The sequence below is a fragment of the Scyliorhinus torazame genome, chromosome 14 (genome assembly GCF_047496885.1).
Source record: "Scyliorhinus torazame isolate Kashiwa2021f chromosome 14, sScyTor2.1, whole genome shotgun sequence".
Taxonomy (NCBI): domain Eukaryota; kingdom Metazoa; phylum Chordata; class Chondrichthyes; order Carcharhiniformes; family Scyliorhinidae; genus Scyliorhinus; species Scyliorhinus torazame.
Window position 1 is genome coordinate 56,439,067 of NC_092720.1, and position 23,850 is coordinate 56,462,916.

Sequence of the window (23,850 nt, forward strand, 5' to 3'; positions counted from 1 at the left end):
CGCTCCCCACCTGCTATTCACACAAATGACACAATTGGTTGCCATACACGCTGCTGCACGCGAACTACCTCTGAACTCTGGGATGAAACTCTATAAAACTGGCCGCCCTGAAATTCAGTTGGTTAAGATAAGCCTCAACCGCCACTGGTTGCAAGTAAAGAAAAGACTGGTCGAAGAAATTGTCCAACCACTCCACGCATCGACCACAAGTTGAGAGTCTCTGTACTTTAAAAATTTGCATTTCGTGTCTCTCCAAAATGGTATTTTGAAAAAAAAAAAAATGAGGGAGTCACACATGGTGACAATCATAACGGGTAATTGGAGTAAGGAGAGAAAGAGTAATAAAACGAGATATTAACCAAAGATAATAACAGATACTATGCTTGCACCCCCAGGATCACCCAGAAAACACAGGATGAAGCAAGGACTGCTGACATGCGTTTGGATCATCGCTGGACTTCTGTAACTGTGCGCGCAACGGACTTTTGTTACAAACCCCACACCAGCCCCAAACACTACCGCACAACAGGCCACCACCAGCTCGGACTCTACACCACACATAAAGAAAGACATCGAAACCCCACTTGGTGCGAAAACATTGCCAAATGGAACCCCCTTTCATACATAGTAGAGGCCCTTCTAGTAATTGCAATAATCTGCAGTGTCAATCAGACACTTCGACTCTGTAAATGGCGAGCAAAAGCCTCCCGCTCCCCTAGATATACAGTCCGATCCCCCTTCTTTGGAATTCAACAAAATGAAACGCATGTACCAATCGCTGCTAAGGATAAACCATGTACCTCTTTAACTTTATCAGATTAAGTAGATGTTGCTGTTTTAAATTTTGCACTGTATATAAGTTCTTTGATATTCACCAGCAGCATGAGAGTAGCTTAGATAGTGTTAGCTAGAGATCAACTGTGCGGATAAATTAAATGTTTTATAGTGACCGCTGAAGATGAATTAATTTACAAATGTATTGATGAAGTATTTGGTAAACGTTTTAAACCATAAGATAGAGTAGAGTAGAACCATGCCTTGACCAAGGGTGACCGGGCCACCGAGGAAGAACAGGGATCAATAGTGTGATCCACCACACTTCGCATTCAGGATGAAGAGGATGGGATGGAGCCATCTAAGATAGCCACCTGCAAAGGACCATGGGAATTATGGCCAACCCAGGACTCACACAGACACAGAGCTTGTGTGTATCTGGAACACAGGTAACCAGACCTGATCGAAACCCCCTCCCTCTCGTTTGCATTTTAATGGCCCATTTTCCCAGGACAATAGAACTCCAATCAAACAACCGGTGCAGCCACAGACTGATCGGCGCCACTCCCTTTACTCAGAAAGCCCAACAGCCAAGGTCAATGACCGCTAAGGACCCACCCAGCTACCAAGGCATCTGCCCCTTTATTGGCCGAAATCGAAGACAGTGATCAGAGCCCTGTCAAACTATTGGGTCCAAGGTTAAGGACTGCCCAAAAGAGCGCGAAATCCCAGAGGGATAAAAGAGAGCACAGCCATGTGTTCTATCTCTATTGGATCCGGCCTGTGCCAACCCAATTGCAGCAGGAACAGCCAGCCAAGTTCAAGACCAACGATCGCTACTTGACGGAGAGCACAGCAGAGACAGAGCCACTTTCTTCGAACCAGCCAAGTGAAATACAGATAAAGGCCTTATCCATTTGTACAGTGCCGGTCGCCCTGAAGTTAAGTATAGGTTATTGTAGCGGATAGGTGTAGTTTAACTCATAGTAGATATTGTGTTTGCATGTCGAGATAACTCTTGTGTATGTAAATAAACCATCTTTTGAACTAACTAACTGGTTGTGCGGTCATTTGATCGATATAAGGGAAGGCTTGTGGTTCACCAACATTATTAATCGAGCAACAGCCCCCATACATGAGTTGGTGGACAGGGTAGAACGACAGCTGGAGGCCCAAGGAACGACGATACGTGAAGTGGAAAAGGCAGTCACTGAATAGGATGAACGAATCATCTCAGTGGAGGTTGAAATAACAATGTTGGTGGCGAGCCAAAACACTCTAAAGGCGAGAATAGATGGCCGGGAGAACGGTTATCGGCACCAGAACCTCCGGATCGAGGGCACAGAAGGCAGCAGACCAACCGAGTACATATCAAAGATGCTTAGGAAGCTGGACAGGAGGAGGGCTTCACTAAATCCCCCAGAAGTAAACGGGGCCCACTGGTCACTCTGCCAGAAGTCGCAACCCTGGGAACCACCACGGGCAGCTAACCTTTACAACCCACGCCAGCTGACCTGCGTGACCCACCATTTTCTCTTACCTTGTTTGCTGCTGATAAAAATGGAGGAAATGGTTTTGGGTCCCTTTGGCCCTCATACACGCTCCTCCAAAGAAACCTGTTGGATGAAGGTGAAGCCTTCCGGTGTCAGAAAGTATGGAGTCTCCATCTGTCCAAAGTTCTGCATTTTTTTTCCTGTAAACTTTTATCAAATAAAACCCCCCTGAACTTGTAAAATAAAATATGAAATGAATAAAAATAAAATAAATGAATACCCCCCCCCCCCCCCACGGACTTGTAAAAAAAAAAAAAAAAGGCTGCGACATTATATTAAAAAACAGGGGCTGCACTGAGCATGCATGCCCGATCATCGGTGCGCACGCGCATATTTTGCGCAGCGCACCGATGATCGGGCACGCATGCGCAGTGCTGCCGCATTTTTTTTTTTTTACATGATCACGACCATTTTGAAGGCCGCTTGCAGCCGGCGTTATTAAAGGCCGGCTGTTGCGCGAGTCGCGCCCCCGACTTTGACAATGCCTGGGTTATGCAGTACTATGGGTGGGTTGAGGAAGGTGGCGGTGGCCATCTTGGACAGACCAAGGACAAAGTCAAGCCCGGGCATGCAGGGGCATTTACACGGGGCAAACATGGCTGACCCCAAAGGAGGCGGTGGACAGACAGCCCCCGTCAGGATAGTAACCTGGAACACGAGGGGACTTAACGGTCCAGTCAAAAGATCCCGACTTCGCCCACTTGAAAAGCCTGAGGGTCGACTTAGTCTTTCTTCAGGAGATGCACCCGAGATCCAAAGGCAAGCTGATGGTAAGGAAAAACTGGGTGGAACAAGCATACCAAGTGAGCCATGACACGAGAGCGAGGGGGTGGCAGTCCTATTTAAAAAGGTGGTAACCTTCACGGCAACCAACATGGTGAAGGACCTGGGGGGACTGTACATAATGATGAGTGGGGCTCTGGAAGGGGTTTAGGTGGGACTGGTAAATGTGTACACCCTGAACTAGGACGACGAAGAGTTCATTAAGATGACACTGGCAGCGATCCCCGACATCAATTCCCACCAATTGATCATTTGGAGGGATGTGCATTTTAACAGTGTCCTGGACCTGAAGGTGAACAGGTCAAGCCCCAGGGCAGGTGCAAGGTTGAGGAATTGAAAAGGAATTGACTGTCTTCATGGTTCAAATGTGGCGGGGCGGACTGGTGGAGGTTCAGCCACCTAGGAAGGAGTTGCTCTTCTCCTACTCCCACGTCCACAAGGCCTACTCCTGAATAGACTTCTTTGTGGTGGGGAAATCAGTGCTTCAAGGGCTAGTAGCGGTGGAATACTCAGCAATAGTTATCTCGAACTACGCATCATACGACATGGATGTGAGGTTGGAGACCAGTATAATAATATAATAATCTCTATTGTCACAAGTAGGCTTACATTAACACTGCAATGAAGTTACTATGAAAAGCCTCGAGTCACCACATTCCGGCGCCTGTTTCAGGTACACAGAGGGAGAATTCAGAATGTCCAATTCACCTAACAGCACGTCTTTCGGGACTTGTGGAAGGAAAGCGGAGCACCCAGCGGAAACCCACGCAGACACAGGGAGAACGCACAGACTCCACATAGACAGTGACCCAAGCCGGGAATCGATCCTGGGACCCTGGAGCTGTGAAGCAAGTGCTGCCCACTGTGCTACCCTGCCATCCCCATTTAAGTCCAGCCAAGCACCCTCGCCACGGAAGCTGGACTCGGCCCTCCTCGCCAACAAGGCTTTTTGTGAAAGATGGCACGAACCATGGACAAGTACAGAATCAGAACCGGGAGGGTCTCTCCCTCCACATTCTGTGAGGCACTGAAGGCAGTGGTCACGAGGGAGATAATAGCATACAGGGCACATGGGGATTGGGGGAGGAGGGAAGAGACCAGTTAGACAGCAGTTTCATAGATTATCCTGGAATTTACAGTGCAGGAGGCGGCCATTTGGCCCATCGAGTCTGCATCGGCCCTTGGAAAGAGCACCCGACCCAAGCCCACACCTTCACCCTATCCCCGTAACCCCTACTACCCTTTTTTGGACACCAAGGGCAATTTAGCGTAGCCAATCCACCTACCCTGCACATCTTTGGACTGTGGGAAGAAACCGGAGCACCCGGAGGAAACCCACGCAGGCACAGGGAGAATATGCAGGCTCCGCACAGACAGTGACCTAAGCCAGGAATCGAACCTGGGACCCTGGAGCTGTAAAGCAACTGTGCTAACGCGTTGTCCGAAGTTGATCTACTCCGTACTGGTGGATTGGCAGTACTCCATGGTCCCAATTGTGGAGCTGCTGGCAGAGAGGAAAAGACTACAAATGGAGTTTCAACTGATCTCAACCGGGAAGGCAGCGAGCCAGCTCCACTCAACACAAGGGTCGGTCTAAGAATATGGGGACAAGGCCAGCCGCCTGCTGATCCACCAGTTGAGGAAGCAGGCAGCCGCACAAGAGATTACAAAGATCAGGGATGAGGGGGAAACAAGTGGCCATGGCTCCGGAGAAGATCAATGGAGCCTTTGCAGCCTAGACCCGGAGACTGTATACATCCGAGCCCCCAGAGGGAAGTCTCAGAGATGAAGCAGTTCCTGGATGGGCTGGTCTTCCCAGTTGTGGGGGAGGAAAATGGACAGGGACTGGAACCATTGTTGGCCCTAGTGGTGGTCCTGGAGTGCATCAACTCCACGCATTCAGGGAGAACGTCGGGACCTGATGGGTTCCCAGTGGTCTTCTACAAACAGTTTGCGGCAGTGTTAGCCCCGAACCTGCTGATGATGTTCAATGACTCGCTGTCGAGAGAGACCTTGCCGCCCATGCTGGCACAGGCCACGATCTCACTGATTCTGAAGAAAGACAAAGACCTGGCGAAGTACAGGTCATACAGAACTATCTCACTCCTGAACACTGCCACAAAAGTTCTAGCGACGTTCTGGTAAGACGAAAGGAGAGTTGCTTGATCGCGAAAGATCAAACCAAGTTTGGCAAAGGCAGACAGCTGACAGCGAACATCAGAAGCCTGCTAAACGAGGTCATGTCCCCGCCAGGGAGGAGACACGACAGGTAATCATCTGGACGCTGAGAAGACCGTTGACTGGTTGAGTGGAAGTACCGCTTTGGAGGTATTGGAACAGTTTGGGTTTGGACCAGTGTTCGCCTCATGGGTGAAACTGCTGTACAGTGGTCCGATGGCGAGCACCCGGACAAATGGCACAAGTTCATATTACTTCCGGCTGCAGATGCACAAGGCAGGGAAGCCCATTTTCCCTGTTGCTGTTCGCTCTGGCAATTGAAACACTGGTTATCACGCTCAGATCAGCAGAGGGTGGGAGAGGCATTCAGAGAGGAGACAGGGAACACAGAGTCTCTCTCTATGTGGATGACCTGTTGCTCTACGTCTCGGACCCCATAGACAGATGGGGAGAGATAATGAAGCTCCTGAGGGAGTTTGGAGCCTTCTCAGGATACAAACTAAACCTGAGTGTTATGGACCAGGGTTTAGAGAACCTCAATGTGTATCATGGAGCTCACCTGACCCACAACTTTTAATAAATTGTGGTATGGGGAGCATACGGCCCACTCTACAGGTGTGGTACAGCAGAAATCAAAAAGTATTATTTAAAGCAAAACAATGTTTATTCTATGAACTCAAGTTAACCTTTTTAAAACATACAGTGAACATCTTAGCAACCATTAATTCAAATACAACCCCAAAGACTACAACACTAAATAATCCTTTAAGCTTTCCTTTTAACATCCATAAGTCTTAAAAAACAAAACCTTTAACAGAAGCACATCAGGTTAAAGTCACCACTGAGAACATTTATAATTCTGAATTCACCAAATGATAAAGAGATAGTCTTTTCATGGCAGAGAGAACAGCAGTACACCTGCTTTGTCTGGCTTCAGCTCCAACACTGAAAATGAAACCAAAAAGACACAGACACACCCAAGCTTTTCTCAAAGTGAAACTAAAAGCAGAATCAGAGCTCAGCTCCACCCACACTCTGACATCACTGCAGTAACATGAGCAGCCAAACATTTCTTAAAGTGACATTCTAATGACACCTCCCCCCAAGAAAAAAAAATAAACCATCAACTTCAAGATGGTTTCATTTTTCACCTTTTCACTATCCGTTAAGAAATGCACACAGTAAATATACTTTTGCGTTTCAAAAAAACACACGCAAACAGGTATACTAATATAGTCCATTTTTTTTTCAGCCTTCTTCCTCCAATTGAAACTGCTTCCGTTCATCGCATTCATGACAAAGCATCGCCTATCACGTTTTCCCGTCCTGCCACATGTACTATTTTTAAAAGAAATGGCTGTAACAATAAGCTCCAGTGAAACAGCCTTGCATTGTTATTCCAGAATCGCTCCAAAAATGTCAATGGATTATGATCAGTATATATTATGGTGTCAGACGGATTGCTGGTCACATAAATGTGAAAATGTTGCAAAGCTAGCACCAAACTCAACGTCTTCTGCTCAATTGTTGAATACTTTTTCTCGTGAGAATTCAATTTCTTTGAAAAATAACAAATAGGCCGCTCTCGCCCTTCATCGTCATCTTGTAGAAGCACCGCACCTACACCCACAGCACTCGCATCAAACGCCACTTTGAATGGTTTCGTACAATTTGGGATGGCTAACACAGGAGCAGTGGTTAACACAGCCTTCAGGCCGTCAAATGCCTGTTGACACTCCGCGGTCCACTGGAATTTGTTACGCTTCTTGAGCAAGTCCATCAGTGGAGCGACCACACTGCTGAAATTCGGTTCAAATTTCCAGTAAAATCCACTCATACCAAGAAACCGCATTATTTCCCGTCGTGTCGAGGGTATCGGAAACTCTCCAATAACTTTTGTTTTCACATCCCGTGGGGCCATTCGATCCCGTCCGATTGTATGGCCAAGGAAAGCGACTTGGGCTTTTCTAAATTCACTTTTGGCTAGGTTTATCACCAAACCCGCCTCCTGAAGTCGATCGAATAACTCCATCAGATGTTTTAAATGTTCTTTCCATATCTGGCTGAAAATTTACCAGATCGCCAATGTATACCGCACAATTGGATAATCCTGAAACGGCTTTGTTAGTTAACTGTTGAAATGAGGGTGGGACGTTTTTCATGCCAAATGGCATAACTTTGAATTGGTATATACCGTATATACAAAAGCTGAAATCTCCTTCGCCCTTTCGGATAAAGGTACCTGCCAGTAACCTTTAAGTAAATCCAATTTGGAAATAAAAGCGGATTGTCCCACTTTCTCAATGCAATCCTCCAATCGTGGGATAGGATAAGAGTCCATTCTTGTAACTGCATTGACCTTTCTATCGTCCACACACAACCGTTGGGTACCGTCTGGTTTAGGTACCACCACTATGGGGGAGCTGCAACCCTCTTCAATTATGCCATTTTTAAGCATGCTCTCAAACTCTTTGTTAACCTGTGCCAATTTTAAAGGGTTAGGTCTATATGGGTGTTGGTTGATTGGAACAGCCTTTCCCACATCTACATCATGTGTAGCCATTTTAGAACTTCCCAATTTATTTCCACAAACTTGCCCATGTGATATCAATAACTCTTTCAGGTCAGTTCGTTTTTCCTCTGTTGAGGTAACTCAACAATTTATTCCAATTTTTAAGAACATCCTCATTTTCCAATTTAATTTGAGGTATGTCAAATTCACAGTCATCTGGATTTGGTTTGTCACTTTGAGTTAGAATCATTAAAACCTCCTCCTTTTTCTCTCCTTCCATTTCAAAGTATCTTTTAAGCATATTCACATGACACACTCGGTGAGTCTTCCTTCTATCTGGTGTTTTTACCACATAATTCACCTTACTTAATTTCCTTTCAATCTGATCAGGTTCACAAAACCTTGCTTGTAAAGGTCCACCTACCACTGGTAACAATACTAAAACTTTATCTCCACTGTCAAAACTACGAACTTTGGATTTCTTCTCCGCGACCCGTTTCATCACAATTTGTGCGACTTTCAAATGTTGTCTAGCCAATTCACCTGCTCTATTTAATCGTTCACTAAAATTTGACAAGGAATCCAATAATATAATTTCCGATTTCTCACTCACCAATTTTTCCTTTATCAATTTAAGTGGTTCTCTTACCTCATGACCACAAATTAGTTCAAAAGGACCAAATTTGGTTGACTCATTAGGTGCATCCCTAACAGTATGAATGGAATTCCTTTATCCCAATCCTCTGGATAATCTTGACAATAAGCCCTCAACATTGTCTTTAATGTCTGATGCCACCTTTCTAACGCTCCTTGCGATTCTGGATGGTACGCAGTTGATTTAAATTGTTTTATTCCTAAGCTATCCATAACTTCTTTGAATAACCTCGAGGTAAAATTTGATCCATGATCCGACTGTATTTAAATTTAAGTAACTCCTCCACAATCTTTTCAGCTGTAATATTACATACTGGATTGGCCTCTGGAAACCTAGTAGACAACATCCATTATAGTCAAAAGATATTGATTCCCACTTTTTGTTTTAGGAAGCGGTCCTACGCAATCAATAAGGACGCTTGTAAAAGGTTCCTCAAATGCTGGAATGGGTATTAAGGGCGCTGGTTTTATCACTGCTTGAGGTTTCCCTATCATTTGACATGTGTGACATGATTGACAAAATATAACTTTATCTTTATATAGTCCAGGCTAATAAAAATGTTTTTGTATTTTAGCTTGAGTTGTCCTCATTCCCAAATGACCTCCCACTGGTACCTCATGTGCAACTCGCAACACCTCCTTTCTATACCCTACCGGCAAACTACTTGATGAACTTCTGCCCACTTTTCATCCGCCTGCATATGTAAAGGTCTCCATTTTAAGACCATAAGACATAGGAGCGGATGTAAGGCCATTCGGCCCATCGAGTCCACTCCACCATTCAATCATGGCTGATTTCAACTCCATTTACCCGCTCTCTCTCCATAGCCCTTGATTCCTCGAGAAATCAAGAATTTATCAACTTCTGTCTTAAAGACACTCAACGTCCCGGCCTCCACCGCCCTCTGTGGCAATGAATTCCACAGACCCACCACTCTCTGGCTGAAGAAATTTCTCCTCATCTCTGTTCTAAAGTGACTCCCTTTTATTCTAAGGCTGTGCCCCCGGGTCCTAGTCTCCCCTGCTAATGGAAACAACTTCCCTACGTCCACCCTATCTAAGCCATTCATTATCTTGTAAGTTTCTATTAGATCTCCCCTCAACCTCCTAAACTCCAATGAATATAATCCCAGGATCCTCAGACGTTCATCGTATGTTAGGCCTACCATTCCTGGGATCTCCGTGTGAATCTCCGCTGGACCCGCTCCAGTGCCAGTATGTCCTTCCTGAGGTGTGGGGCCCAAAATTGCTCACAGTATTCTAAATGGGGCCTAACTAATGCTTTATAAAGCTTCAGAAGTACATCCCTGCTTTTATATTCCAAGCCTCTTGAGGTGAATGACAACATTGCATTTGCTTTCTTAATTACGGACTCAACCTGCAAGTTTACCTTTAGAGAATCCTGGACTAGGACTCCCAAGTCCCTTTGCACTTCAGCATTATGAATTTTGTCCCCGTTTAGAAAATAGTCCATGCCTCAATTCTTTTTTCCAAAGTGCAAGACCTCGCACTTGCCCACGTTGAATTTCATCAGCCATTTCTTGGACCACTCTCCTAAACTGTCTAAATCTTTCTGCAGCCTCCCCACCTCCTCCATACTACCTGCCCCTCCACCTATCATTGTATCATCGACAAACTTAGCCAGAATGCCCCCAGTCCCGTCATCTAGATCGTATTTTCTCATCAAGACATTACTTTTACGGTAATAACACTCTGGTATACACTCAGATTCCTCTTCTGTGTATGCTTTCTGATACGTAAGAACATAAGAACTAGGAGCAGGAGTAGGCCATCTGGCCCCTCAAGCCTGCTCCACCATTCAATGAGATCATGGCTGATCTTTTGTGGACTCAGCTCCACTTTCCGGCTCGAACACCATAACCCTTAATCCCTTTATTCTTCAAAAAACTATCTATCTTTATCTTAAAAACATTTAATGAAGGAGCCTCTACTGCTTCACTGGGCAAGGAATTCCATAGATTCACAACCCTTTGGGTGAAGAAGTTCCTCCTAAACTCAGTCCTAAATCTACTTTCCCTTATTTTGAGGCTATGCCCCCTAGTTCTGCTTTCACCTGCCAGTGGAAACAACCTGCTCGCATCTATCCTATCTATTCCCTTCATAATCTTAAATGTTTCTATAAGATCTCCCCTCATCCTTCTAAATTCCAACGAGTACAGTCCCAGTCTACTCAACCTCTCCTCGTAATCCAACCCCTTCAGCTCTGGGATTAACCTAGTGAATCTCCTCTGCACACCCTCCAGTGCCAGTACGTCCTTTCTCAAGTAAGGAGACCAAAACTGAACACAATACTCCAGGTGTGGCCTCACTAACACCTTATACAATTGCAGCAGAACCTCCATAGTCTTAAACTCCATCCCTCTAGCATTAAAGGACAAAATACCATTTGCCTTCTTAATCACCTGTTGCACCTGAAAACCAACTTTTTGCGACTCATAGATGTAGAAATAACACGTGTGTTATTTCTACATCTTTCTGTTGTAACTCTGCCAATTTTCTTGAACTAAAAAATCCGCTTCATCCTCCACCTGTTCTTGTTCTTTTTCAACCATCTGATCAAAAATCGTTTCTGATAATTGTACTTCAACTTCATCTTCACTCTTTGATTTCTCCTCTTGTCTTAACCTGTGACTTTGCAACCTTGTTACTGTAGCCATCTGGGATGGCCACTTCCAACTAGGTACAGAGAAACTCGCAAAGCCTAGCGGGTAAAATGGAGAAGCCAAGACTCAGGCAGGCTCAGAGTCTGAAATGCATATCTGTAATCAAGAAGTCCAGACGGTATCGAAACTCCGTCCAATTAGCATTTTAATGGGGCCGATTAGCAGTTGATGGCCCATCTTCACCAAAACAGGACTGATACTCGAGCAACCGGGACAGTCCCAGACATTTTGGCGCCACTCCCTTCAAGGGAAACGCAAACAACCGGGTCAGTGACTGCTTGGGACACGCCCAGCCATTAAGAACCCCGCCCACTTAATGGTTAGGAATCGAACGGAGTGATCAGGGATCACCCAATTAGTGGGGCCCAAACCGGAGGACTGCCCAAAAGAGAGCAAAAATCCCCAAGTACAAGAAGAGTCCGCCACATGTTCGTCCTCTCTTGGTCCTGGTGCCCCGGTCACAGCCATCTCCAAGTGCAGCAACACCAGAAGCAAATAGAAGTTCAACGCTTGCTACCAGACGGATAAGCATAGCTGAGCAGCAGTTATTCCTTCGGTCTCGATTGATCCAGAATCGAACAGCGGCCACTGTTTCTCTGACCTAAGCCGGGTGCCCGAAGTTAAGTACAGGTTGTCTTAGTCGATAGGTGGTTAACTAGTAGTGTTTATGTTGCATGACTAATTGTGTGTAAATAAAGTACCCTTGACCTTGCACTAACTAACTGGTGTTTGGCTCTTTGATCAATAGCCGGTTGAACCTTGTGGTGGTATAATTTGATACCTGGCGACTCTAAGCATTAGGACATAGATAACATGGAAAGAAAGGCAAATTCACTGATTGCCATAATTGGAACAGAGCCACAGAAAGGACAGAGAAAAGAGTATAGGAAAGAAGTCACAACAGTTATTGGCGACTCTGGTGGGATTCGACCCACAAGTGACCGTGTCACTCCGAGAGAACCCCCAAAAGCATTTGAATTAGAATCCAAATTGGCAAAGTAAAAGAAACCACAAGTGAAACCAGTATCGATCAAACCTCCAAAATTTGGAAGTGTGTAATTTGCGTGAGTACTAGCAAAGGGATATACGGTAAACTCGATAGATTTTGTTGAGTGAAACTTTCGGGAGTTGCGGAAACCGGAATATAGCTTGAGCCGTACCAGTGTTTGCACCACCGCTTTATTCCCCCTTGTTCCAAATTTCCAGGAGACAGAAGTAATTCTAGGGATGGCAGTGGAACGTCTTATACATCCACAAGAGCCCGAGGTCGCAGCGACCAATAGATCAGAACTGTGTCCTGTATGGGAAGAAGAGATTAGGAGATACCTAAAGGGGAAAGGATGGCCCCGATGGTCGGAATTATGTGCCAATGAAGTGACTGGTCCTGGCAGCATAGGACAGACTTGGTGGTACAGCCTGACCGAGATCCAAAAAAAGAGTTTGACTAAGGTTCGTAAGCCGATGGCAATCGTGGCCTGTCTGGCACAATTGCGAGGCACAGAGGAGGTCGTGAGGATGGTCCGTAAGCAGCTTGAGGAGAAGGAGAGAAGTAAAGAGGGAGATATCAGTGAAAGCGAGAGGTTAAATGTACAGCTCCGGGAGCAGTTAGCGGCGAAGGACAAGGAAATGGATGATGTCAAGAGGGCACATCAATCCTGTCTCGCCCACCTTAGCAGCTTCCAAATCCAGTACGATAAGGCCTACCAGGATACACACGTGCTGTAATGTAAGAGAGGAGACAGAGAACCAGGTACAACAGTTAAGGAAACAGTGCGATGATCTAAAGGCAGCCCTCCGAGCACTCCACAGTTCCACCACGGAACAGAGGCAGAGTTCGGTGGATCATGCCAAATGCAGGCAGCAAATTGCAAAGCTGCAATCCCTGCTATCTGTTCAAAATGGGTTTAGAGAAACCTTTGGCCCACAGCTAGATCAGAAAGACGGCCCCGATTGGCAGGAATTCAGGGAAACGGCCCAACGGTACGCAAGTGAGACCGAGAATTCAAAGAAGAGCCCCCCAGGCCCCGAAAAGAAAAGCACCCGCACCACCGACTGCACAGGCAGCACCCAACCCAATGAACCCCATTACCACGCAGCGCAGAGTCACCACGGAAGGCCAACCCGATTTCGTGTACACCACCCCATTAACTATCACCCAGTTAAGAGATGCCCGCGAGAAGATAGAGACTTTCCACCCCACATCAGGCCCACATCACCTTTTCGAGTTAGTGCAACAACAGACCCTCATATACAGTTTAGACGAGCCGGAAGAGGTAAAGCTCATAGTGATGAGCCTAGACCCGTCAGTTAGTTCAGCCCTTCCTGACCCACAAAATGTAGGAGGAGGTAGCCTCCAGGAAATGAAAACGGCCATTTTAGATGCCATAGGATATAATAGAGGAGATCCGGTAGAAGGACTCAACAGGCAGAAAAAGGGAGAGCATCCAACAGCGTTTGCTGGACGCCTTTGGATCCATTGTACTGTTGTATTTGGTGAGTTAGCCCGCGCCCATTTATTAGTCGACAATACGGCCAAATGGACCCGTATGCTAATATCCCATGTCACAGAGGCAGGGCAGAAGGCATGTGCCAGTTACGACCCCTCAGACCCAGCACACAATGAAGAGTGGGTTCTAAATCGCTTGTCCAGAGCTTGGGAACAGTCTGTACAGAAAAAGAGAGAGGAGAGAGTAGACGCCACAATGAATCCAGTAAGGGCACACCAAGACCCCGCATGGGTAAATTAGGACAGAGGTACAGCGCCGCACTCAAAGACACAGGAATATTATAATTGTGGACACGAAGGTCATTATGCCCGAGAACGCAATGGCCCCCGAAGCAGCAACGGAATCAGCACCGAAACACACTCCCAGAAACAATACCGGAACCATCCAGTGTTAGCGCCCGCCCAGATAATTTGGCCATGAATGGCACCGATTGACGGTGTTCGGGCTCCCCAACTTGGGTCTGCGATACCCTTTGGGATAAGTCCGGAAGACCGGTCGTTGCAGGCACAGTCCGGGGACACCCCGTAGAGTTCCTTTGGGACACAGGAGGGCCCCGAACCACGTTAAACTCCTCTGTCATGTACCAGAAAGAGATATGGCCCACTACGGACACCATTACCCTTAGTGGCTTTGCAGGTCACCTCCAGCAGGGACACATCACAGCCCCTGTGGACATACAACTTGGTAATATTAAAACAAACACTCGGTCGTTTTAGTAGATTTACCCCAGGCAGAACACATCCTAGGCATAGATTTCATGAGTGCACACAACCTTTCATTCGACCCAGTCAACCGATGCATATGGAAAATGGCTAGAGCGGCACGAACCCCCGCTACGCTCACAGTAGGAGATTATGCCCATAGAATCAGCTCAGTAGGAGAGTACTGGTTTGATCCACAAACCATTACCACAGGCAAAGCGGTTAGAGAAGTCTTGAAAAGACATAAAGCAGCATTTGCCCAGCACAAGCGCGACTGCGGCAAAATCCCAGGAGTAGTAAACATTACATGTCCCGATCCCAAGCCCCAGAAACAGCACGGCTTCCCCCAGCAAGCCGAGGGAGAGATAGTCAAGGTAATTCAAACATTATTGAATCAAGGAGTGATTCGACCCGTCGCATCAACGAATAATGCCCCGATTTGGCAGTAAGAAAACCTGATGGTTCATGGCGACTGACCATCGACTACAGAGAGTTGAACAAATTGACTCCCCTAGCAGCCCCCACCGTTGCCACGAGTCCCGAGACCATGTTGAGACAGGGACTCCAGTCAAAATTTTTCACAGTATTGGATATCAGCAATGGCTTCTGGTCCATACCACTGGACAAAGCATGCCAGTGTAAATTTGCGATCACTTTCCAGGGACAGCAGTACACGTGGACGTGCCTTCCACAAGGCTTCCACAATTCCCCCTCCATTTTTCACAGACAATTGGCAAACAGATTATCTAAATTTTCCCGCCCTGAATGCCTTGTTCAGTATGTGGATGACTTGCTCCTACAGACTGACACCAAGGAAGAGCGCATTTCGCTTCTTTCAGAATTATTAGAATTGCTCACAACGATTGGATGCAAAATTAACCCCAAGAAAGCCCAAATCCTCCAGGAAAAAGTCACATATTCAGGTACGGTCATCACGCATGGGAAGCATGTGATAGAACACAAACGCATAGATTCCATTGTCAAATTGCCCTTGCCCCAAAACATTACAGCACTCTGGTCATTTTTAGGACTGGTTGGATATTGTAGAAACCACAGACGGATTTGCCACAAAAGCAGCCCCACTTTCCGAGCTACTAAAGAAACAGGCCCCATGGAAATGGCTTCCACAGCGCACGGATGCCGTGGATGCATTGAAATGCGCCCGGAGCACAGCCCCCGCTTTGCAAGCCCCAGATCCACACTCCCCATACGCGATAGAGGTAGCGAGCACCGACCGAACCCTATCGGCCGTACTCCTGCAGGAAAGGCACGATCGTCTAGGACCCGTAGCCTATGCCTCACGAGTCTTCGATCTGGTGGAACAAGGATTTTCAGCCTGCAAAAGGCACCTGTTAGCAGTTTCCTGGGAGGTACAGTACTTCTCGTACATAACCGGACTCAACCCAGTAACCATTTTGACCGAGCACACCCCGACACAGCTTTTATTGGACGGCAGACTAAAGGACGGCACAGTAAGCCAAATACGAGCAGCGCGGTTGGCCCTTCTCCGACAGGGAGGCGACATCACTGTAAAACGGACAAAAACGCACACATTTCTGGCTGATAATTTGCACTATGCAGGAACCCCACATGAGTGCGAGATCATAGCCCCCAAGCACCGCACAGGCCCCTTTGTTCCCAAGTCGGTACCAAAAAAGACAGGTATCCGACCACAGACGACCCAACCCACAGACAAAGCATTGAGAATTTACGTAGATGGCTCCTCCTCAGTCCTTGGTGGAAAAAGGATAACAGGATGTGGTATTTATGTAGAGGACGCTCAGGGACTCGCTTTAGAAGAAATTGCTTTAAAGTTGCCTGGACACTTAGGTTCGCAGGCAGCCGAGTTAGCAGCCATTGTTTACATTGTCCAGCACCCCGATTCGTTCCCGACCCTTGCAGACATATATTCTGACAATTTGTATGTCTGCAACAGCCTAACTGAATTCCTAACCCTGTGAGAATCGTTAATTGTTTTCCGCCGAGTGAAAATCTTTACCCTCAGCCCCATTGCTAAAATATATCCTTCAGACAGCTAAAGACAGGAAATATGGAATAGTCAAAGTAAGAAGTCACCACCGTTCCTCCCCACCCGGTAACGTGAAAGCTGACTCCCTAGCGAAGGCAGGCTCACGACATGGCCACTTTTGGCAACCCCCCGAGAGTGCCCCAGTACACACAGTTCAGGTCTCACAGACCAACATCCAAGACTTAGCCCAGGCACAGAAGGAAGACGAGACATTGAGGGAAATTTTAAAAGGAAACTTCCCAGCTCCCTACGAAAAGTTTAGGAATTCTTTAACGATCCAGGAGGGAATCGTTTTAAAAGATGGAATTTATGTAGTCCCCACCCAGGACAGAAATGAGATAATTTGTAAGTTCCATGACGGACACGGACACCAAGAGATTGAATCCACCCTTGCCCACCTCAGACCCCTCTGCTGGTGGCCTGATTTGAAAACCGACATATCTCATTATGTCGAAAACCGCTTGATTTGTGCACAAAACCCAGATAGGTATGTGAAAAAAGCCCAGCTACGCCACACCCAACCTGTAAATGGCCCGTGGACAAACCTTCAATTAGATTATATTGGTCCCCTCCCCCCCTTACAGAAATGGATACAAGTATGTGTTAGTGGTAATCAACACAGTTACGAAATGGGTCGAAGCGTTCCCCTCGAGAACAAATACAGCCAAGGCCACGGCAAAGATCTTAACACTGCAAATTTTACGAGATGGGGACTCCCCCGTAGTATTGAGTCGGACCAAGGTTCGCACTTTACGGGCAGGGTCATGAAAAATGTGATGACGATATTTGGGATTAAGCAAAAGTTCCACATTGCCTATCACTCGCAGTGCAGTGGCATTGTGAAGCGCATGAATCGGACACTAAAGGCCACACTTAGGAAAATGGTGCAGCAACACAACACAACATGGGACACAGTGCTCCCATTCGCACTGATGTTTATTAGGAACACAGTGTCGAGCTCAACAGGATATACCTCCCCATACACTCATGACTGGACAGACCATGAAGGGTACCGAATACTTATTTGGATTGATTTGGCCAGCCCCACAGTCACCGCCCTGACCCATGAGAAAGCAGTCCAGCACATGGTAGAAAATATTAAAGCAGCACAGCTCGCTGCAGCTGTTCGACTAGGCGCTAAACGAAAGCAGTGTAAGGCCTGCTTTGGGGCTGTTTAGCACACTGGGCTAAATCGCTGGCTTTGAAAGCAGACCAAGGCAGGCCAGCAGCACGGTTCAATTCCCGTAACAGCCTCCCCGAACAGGCGTCGGAATGTGGCGACTAGGGGCTTTTCACAGTAACTTCATTGAAGCCTACTTGTGACAATAAGCGATTTATTTCATTTCATTTCATTTTCTTTGATAAAACAGTACACCTGACAGAGTACACAGTCGGACAGCAAGTAATGATCACCTTATACAACCCCAGCTCATTCCTCTCCCCTATTCAATCTCAAAGTAAGCCCCTCAGTTTATAAAATCACGTATCCGAACGGGAAATCAGGATGGTCTTAAGGTTTATGGAACACAGTGCAGCCACTCGCACCACCTCTCATTGACGATTGCAGACAATGAGGACCCGCCCATTGACAGCCAAATTTCCCCCTCCCCCAGCAGCAGCAGCACGTCCACAGACACGACCTTGACCATGCCCCCAGAATCAAATTTCATCCTGACGTTTGATTCGGCTGCTAGCGACATCGACAGCACAACTGAAGCCCCTGAGAGACCCGAACAAAGCTGCCACGAACCAGGCCCCAGTCACTACAGGCCCAGAGAGGCCGACCACGATACGCTCAGCCTCTTTGAGATGATTTATTTGCCCACACCGGAATCTGACCCGCCACCCGACGAAAGTGACAGCCCCCTTGCAACCTCCCTACGGACCATGAAACACTGGCACCGTGATAATTCCTGTCGTCTGACAAGGAATGATGAAATGGACCCCACATCGGCACACGCGCGTTAGCACGCAAACTCCATGAACGAGTTTGGCACTGGGAGATGGTGACAACTCCGAGTCGGACTCCCACCATGGTAATCCCTTTGAAAATCTTTTTGGAATGCAACCTTGAGGTGTCCAGATGAGAGTCAGGAACCGATTGAGATTTACAGTGTCCTATACTCTGATGGAACCTGCCCGCTTTGATGATTAGTTTGTTTTTACATGTTGTTCGTTCTCTCTTGTACGATTTTGTGTGTCGTCCTCACGGACGCTTTCCTGATGCAGTCATAACTACTCTTCTGACGCCCCATGGCAGTTAAAGAAACAAGTTTGTTGAAGCCCATATATTTACAAATTCTTACAGCTCTTGGAAGGTCACTCAGACAGTGGAGTAATGGCACTTATCCCCGCCCTGTCTGAGGACCCCCTATACTTTTGGTCAGCCAAGCTCGGGTAGTGGAGCAACGGCACTGATCACCGCCCTACCCGGGGACCCCACCCATTCTTGCCCTGCCACGGATCATACGCACCACCCCATTCGGATAATTGGTTTCAAAACTCTTTTGCTGTTCTTTTTCAGTCCTGTGGTTTAAAGAATGCATTTGCCACAACTTTTGCCCTCTCCGGCAACCCTTCGGTTGCTATCCCCCACATACTATTTACATGTCAAAACAATTGGTTAGAAAAACAAGTTTGCAGAGGACGGAGAAATTGTCCGCCCACTCAGCCCATCGACCACAGGCTGCAAGAGTGCTCGCACTGTGACACAGAATTTTTTTCCCCCGAATGTCTCTTCTCCGCAAATGTTTTTTTTTTTTAAATGAGGGAGTCACATATGGGGACGATTCTAATAGGACATTGACGTTAAGGAGAAACAGACAGACATACGAGATATTAAACAACAAGATTATATCAGACACTATACTTGTTCCCCGAGGAAGATACGAAGATACGCTACGGCAAAGGAAAGCCTGAACAAGATGAAGACGACCCTGATGATCGGCATCATGATCGTCGCTGGAACAGTATAGTTGTGTGCGTTACCTACCCCCACCTCCCTCAACACACAGGCCCCGAACACGACTACCCAACACTACACCCCCAACCCGGCCACTACACCACACATAGACCCAGCCACCGATACCTCCACATGGTGTGAGAATCGAGTTAAGTGGTATTCCCTGTCATACACAATGGAAGCCTTACTAGTGATAGCCATATTGTGCAGCGCCATCCAGACAATCAGATTGCGAAAATGGAGGAGGAGAGCCTCCCGCCCTCCAGTATTCACGTATAGAGCCCCTTTCATAGATCATAGATCATAAAATTTACAGCAAACCCCACACTCTTCTGAACCTTTCTCATTAATAAATTCTGCAGTTGTTGTTTTTGTTAATAAAGCTTATTTTTCTGTGTATGAATGTTAGTGATAAGAAGAAATGTGATGCTGCTATCGGAGTTTTGTATTGTAAGATAAGTTCTTTGATTGTTAAATAGCAGCATGAGTGTCGTCTAGTTAGAGACAGTTAGACGTTCCCTTTTTTATTGAATGTTAAATGGCCCCTTAGGAATTTTTAGATGTGTTGTTTAGGGAAGTTTAGGTAACTGTTTTTGACCCAGAGGACAGAGTAGAGTAGAACCTGTCCTTGGTTAAGGGTACCCGGCATTTAAGAGAACAAAGATGCTCCAGTATTGTGATCCTTCACGCTTCGCGTTGAGGATCAAGAGGACGGAGTGTAGCCATCTGGGATGGCCACTTCCAACTATGTACAGAGAAATTCGCAAAGCCTAGCGGGTAAAATGGACAAGCCAAGACTCGGGCAGGCTCAGAGTCTGAAATGCATATTTGTAAGAAAGAAGTCCAGACGGTATTGAAACTCCGTCCAATTAGCATTTTAATGGGGCCAATTAGCATTTGATGGCCCAACTTCACCACAACAAAGGACTGGTACTCGAGGAACCGGGACAGTCCCAGACATTTTGGCGCCATTCCCTGGTCAAGGGAAACGCAAACAATGGGGTCAGTGACCGCTTGGGACACGCCCAGCATCAGGATCCCCGCCCACTTATTGGTTAGGAATCGAACAGCAAGTAATTGGATCACCCAATTAGTGGGGCCCAAACCGGAGGACCTCCCAAAAAAGCGCGAAAACCTCCAAGTATAAGAAGAAGAGTCCGCCACATGTTCGTCTTCTCTTGGTCCTGGTGCCCCGGTCACAGCCATCTCCAAGTGCAGCAACACCAAAAGCAAGTACAAGTTCAACGCTCGCTACCAGACGAATGAGCCTAACTGAGCAGCAGTTACTCCTTTGGACTAGATAGATCCAGAATCTAACAGCGGCCACTGTTTCTCTGACCTAAGCCGGGTGCCTGAAGTTAAGTACAGGTTGTCTTAAGTCTATAGGTGTAGTTAATTAGTAGTGTTTATGTTGCTTGACTAATTGTGTGTAAATAAAGTACCCTTGACCTTGAACTAACTAACTGGTGTTTGGCTCTTTGATCGATCGCCGGTTGAACCTTGTGGTGGTATCGTTTGATACCTGGCGACTGAGCAATATAATATCGATAACATAGAAAGGGCAAACTCACTGATTGCCATAATTGGAACAGAGCCACAGAAAGGACAGAGAAAAGAGTATAGGAAAGAAGTCACAATATTATTACACAATCCTGAAAAATCCCGGGATATTCGTCCGTCAACATTTCAGTTGTCTGATTTGCCATTGGCTTATCAACCACAGTAGGCATCACTCCCGCCTGCGATCCAGCTATATCATTACCCAAGATAAACTGTATTACTGGACAAGATAGTTTCTCTATTACTCCTACCACCACTTCGACTCTTCACTGGACTTTCCAACCTTACCTTATATAATTGAACACTATGCCTCTCACCCTGAATTCCACATATTACCACCTTTTCTGGCAATATTCTTCCTAAACTACGTAACTCTTCATCTCTTACCATTAAAGATTGACTAGCTCCCGTATCTCTTCAAAATTGTGACTTCTTTACCTGCTCCTCCTGATACACGAGTAAACTTTACCCACACAAGAAAATTCTTTAAAGAGATCTGGCACCTTCTTATCAATCACCTCTTGATCAGGCTGGACAATCTTTTGCACCTCCTTTGCTTCACTTGGGCTTTCCTTTCCCACTTTAACAAACTCCACTGCTTTATCCTGTTTTACCACATCAGCCTTCCCAATGCTTTTCTTCAACCACCAACACTGTGACTTTACATGGCCTAGTTTATTACAGTGAAAACATTTGAACCTTTTCATGTCTCTTCCACCCTCCTGGATTTCCTTTTTAATCTGAGGTATACTCTCCTTATTATCTCCCATCAGATCACCTTTATCTTTACCACTTGAGTATTTCTCATGTCCCCAGTTTCTATCCCTCACAGGCGGAAACTGATGTCGGAAACCAAACTTTGATTTATGAACTAATTCATAATCATCTGCCATTTCAGCTGCTAATCTCGCAGTTTTAACCCTCCGTTCTTCCACATGAGTTCTCACTACATCAGGAATTGAATTTTTAAACTCCTCCAAAAGTATAATTTCTGAGAGCTTCATACGTTTGGTCTATTTTCAAAGCCCTTATCCACCTATCAAAATAACTCTGTTTGATCCTTTCAAACTCCATGTATGTTTGACCAAATTCTTTCCTTAAATTTCTAAACCTTTGTCTGTAGGCTTCAGGCACATGCACCCGAGATGGATTTTTTCACCTCCTCATACATCCCAGATACCTCCTCCGGTAGTGATGCAAACACTTCACTAGTCCTACCTACCAGCTTTGTTTGAATCAGTAATACCCACATGTCCTGTGGCCATTTCATTTGTTTAGCTATCTTCTCAAATTAAATGAAAAAGGCTTCTACCTCCTTCGCATCAAACCTTGGCAATGCCTTGGAGAGGGCAGCACAGTAGCATTGTGGATAGCACAATTGCTTCACAGCTCCAAGGTCCCAGGTTCGATTCCCGGCTTGGGTCACTGTCTGTGCGAAGTCTGCACATTCTCCCCGTGTGTGCGTGGGTTTCCTCCGGGTGCTCCGGTTTCCTCCCACAGTCCAAAGATGTGCAGGTTAGGTGGATTGGCCATGCTAAATTGCCCTTAGTGTCCAAAATTGCCCTTGATGGGGTTACTGGTTTATGGGGATAGGATGGAGGTGTGGGCCTTGGGTAGGGTGCTCTTTCCAAGAGCCAGCGCAGACTCGATGGGCCGAATGGCCTTCTTCTGCACTGTAAATTCTATGATCTATGATATATAAATAGATCCCCACCAAGCCTTCGACTATGGTGCTCTTTCTCACTATCCTCATCACTAGCATCCAACTGTATGTTTCCCTTTACGCCTAACAATTTTAACTGACTGTCATGTTTCATGGCCATTTTCTGAAGTTCAAACTCTCTCTTTATCTTTTTCCCTGATCTGTATCTCCCTTTCTCTTTCCTCTCTCTCTCTTTCATATTCAAGCTCCTTTAATTCTTTCTCATGTTCCATTTGTTTAATTTGTAACCAAATTTTTGCCATTTTCAATGTGTCAAACTGTATCTCAGGCAACTTTAAGTGCTTAGCCGCAGCCATAATTACCTCATCTTTTCGCATTTTGTCAGGTAATGTTAAGGGCAATGTTTTTGCCAAATCTAACAGTCTGCTTTTAGTCTCTGTCTGCATGACCGTCTCCACCCCCAAAAACATCAGAGCCTCTGAAAGAGCCATTGTCCACAGCACACTCCCTACTTAAACAAGAATACCACACCTGAAAAGCAACCACAATATGCTCACCCCTCGCTGTCTTTAAGTTCACTAAGCCAATCCAATAGATAGACATTTATCCCCCTCGAGCCCCCAATTTTTTATGCGCCAGGGTTTAGAGAACCCCAAAGTGTATCATGGAGTTCACCTGACCCACAACCTTTAATACATCGTGGTATTGGGAGCACACGGCCCACTCTACAGGTGTGGTACAGCAGAAATGGAAAAGTATTTTTTAAAGCAAAACAATGTTTATTCTATGAACTCAAGTTAACCTTTTTAAAACATAGTGAACATCTTAGCAACCATTAATTCAAATACAACCCCCAAAGACTACAACACTAAGTAATCCTTTAAGCTTTCCTTTTAATATCCATAAGACTTAAAAAACAAAACCTTTAACAGAAGCACATCAGGTTAAAGTCACCACTGAGAACATTTATAATTCTGAATTCACCAAATGATCAAGAGATAGTCTTTTCTTGGCAGAGAGAACAGCAGTACACCTGCTTTGTCTGGCTTCAGCTCCAACACTGAAAACAAAACTAAAACACACCCTGCAGGCAAACAGCCTAAAGTAAAAAGCTGACAGACAGCCCAGCTCCACAGACAGCTTCAGCTCCAACACTGAAAACGAAACCAAAAAGACACAGACACACCCAAATATTTCTCAAAGTGAAAATAAAAAACAAAGCCAGAGCTCAGCTCCACCCACACTCTGACATCACTGCAATAACATGAGCAGCCAAGCATTTCTTAAAGT

The 23,850-nt window shown here is 46.1% G+C and overlaps 1 protein-coding gene and 1 long non-coding RNA gene across 3 annotated transcripts in view; one reads left to right on the forward strand and one right to left on the reverse strand.

Moving 5' to 3' along the window:
- LOC140389746 (uncharacterized) overlaps nt 1-1,816 on the forward strand; it is an 84,652-nt gene extending 82,836 nt beyond the window's left edge. Inside the window, exon 3 of the long non-coding RNA XR_011934469.1 lies at nt 396-1,816. This is a non-coding gene — a long non-coding RNA (uncharacterized lncRNA). The remainder of the gene's footprint in view (nt 1-395) is intronic.
- The window catches only part of dcun1d1 (DCN1, defective in cullin neddylation 1, domain containing 1 (S. cerevisiae)), a 125,752-nt gene that overhangs the window by 81,600 nt on the left and 20,302 nt on the right, over nt 1-23,850 (reverse strand). The gene's annotated exons all lie outside the window — the stretch shown is intronic.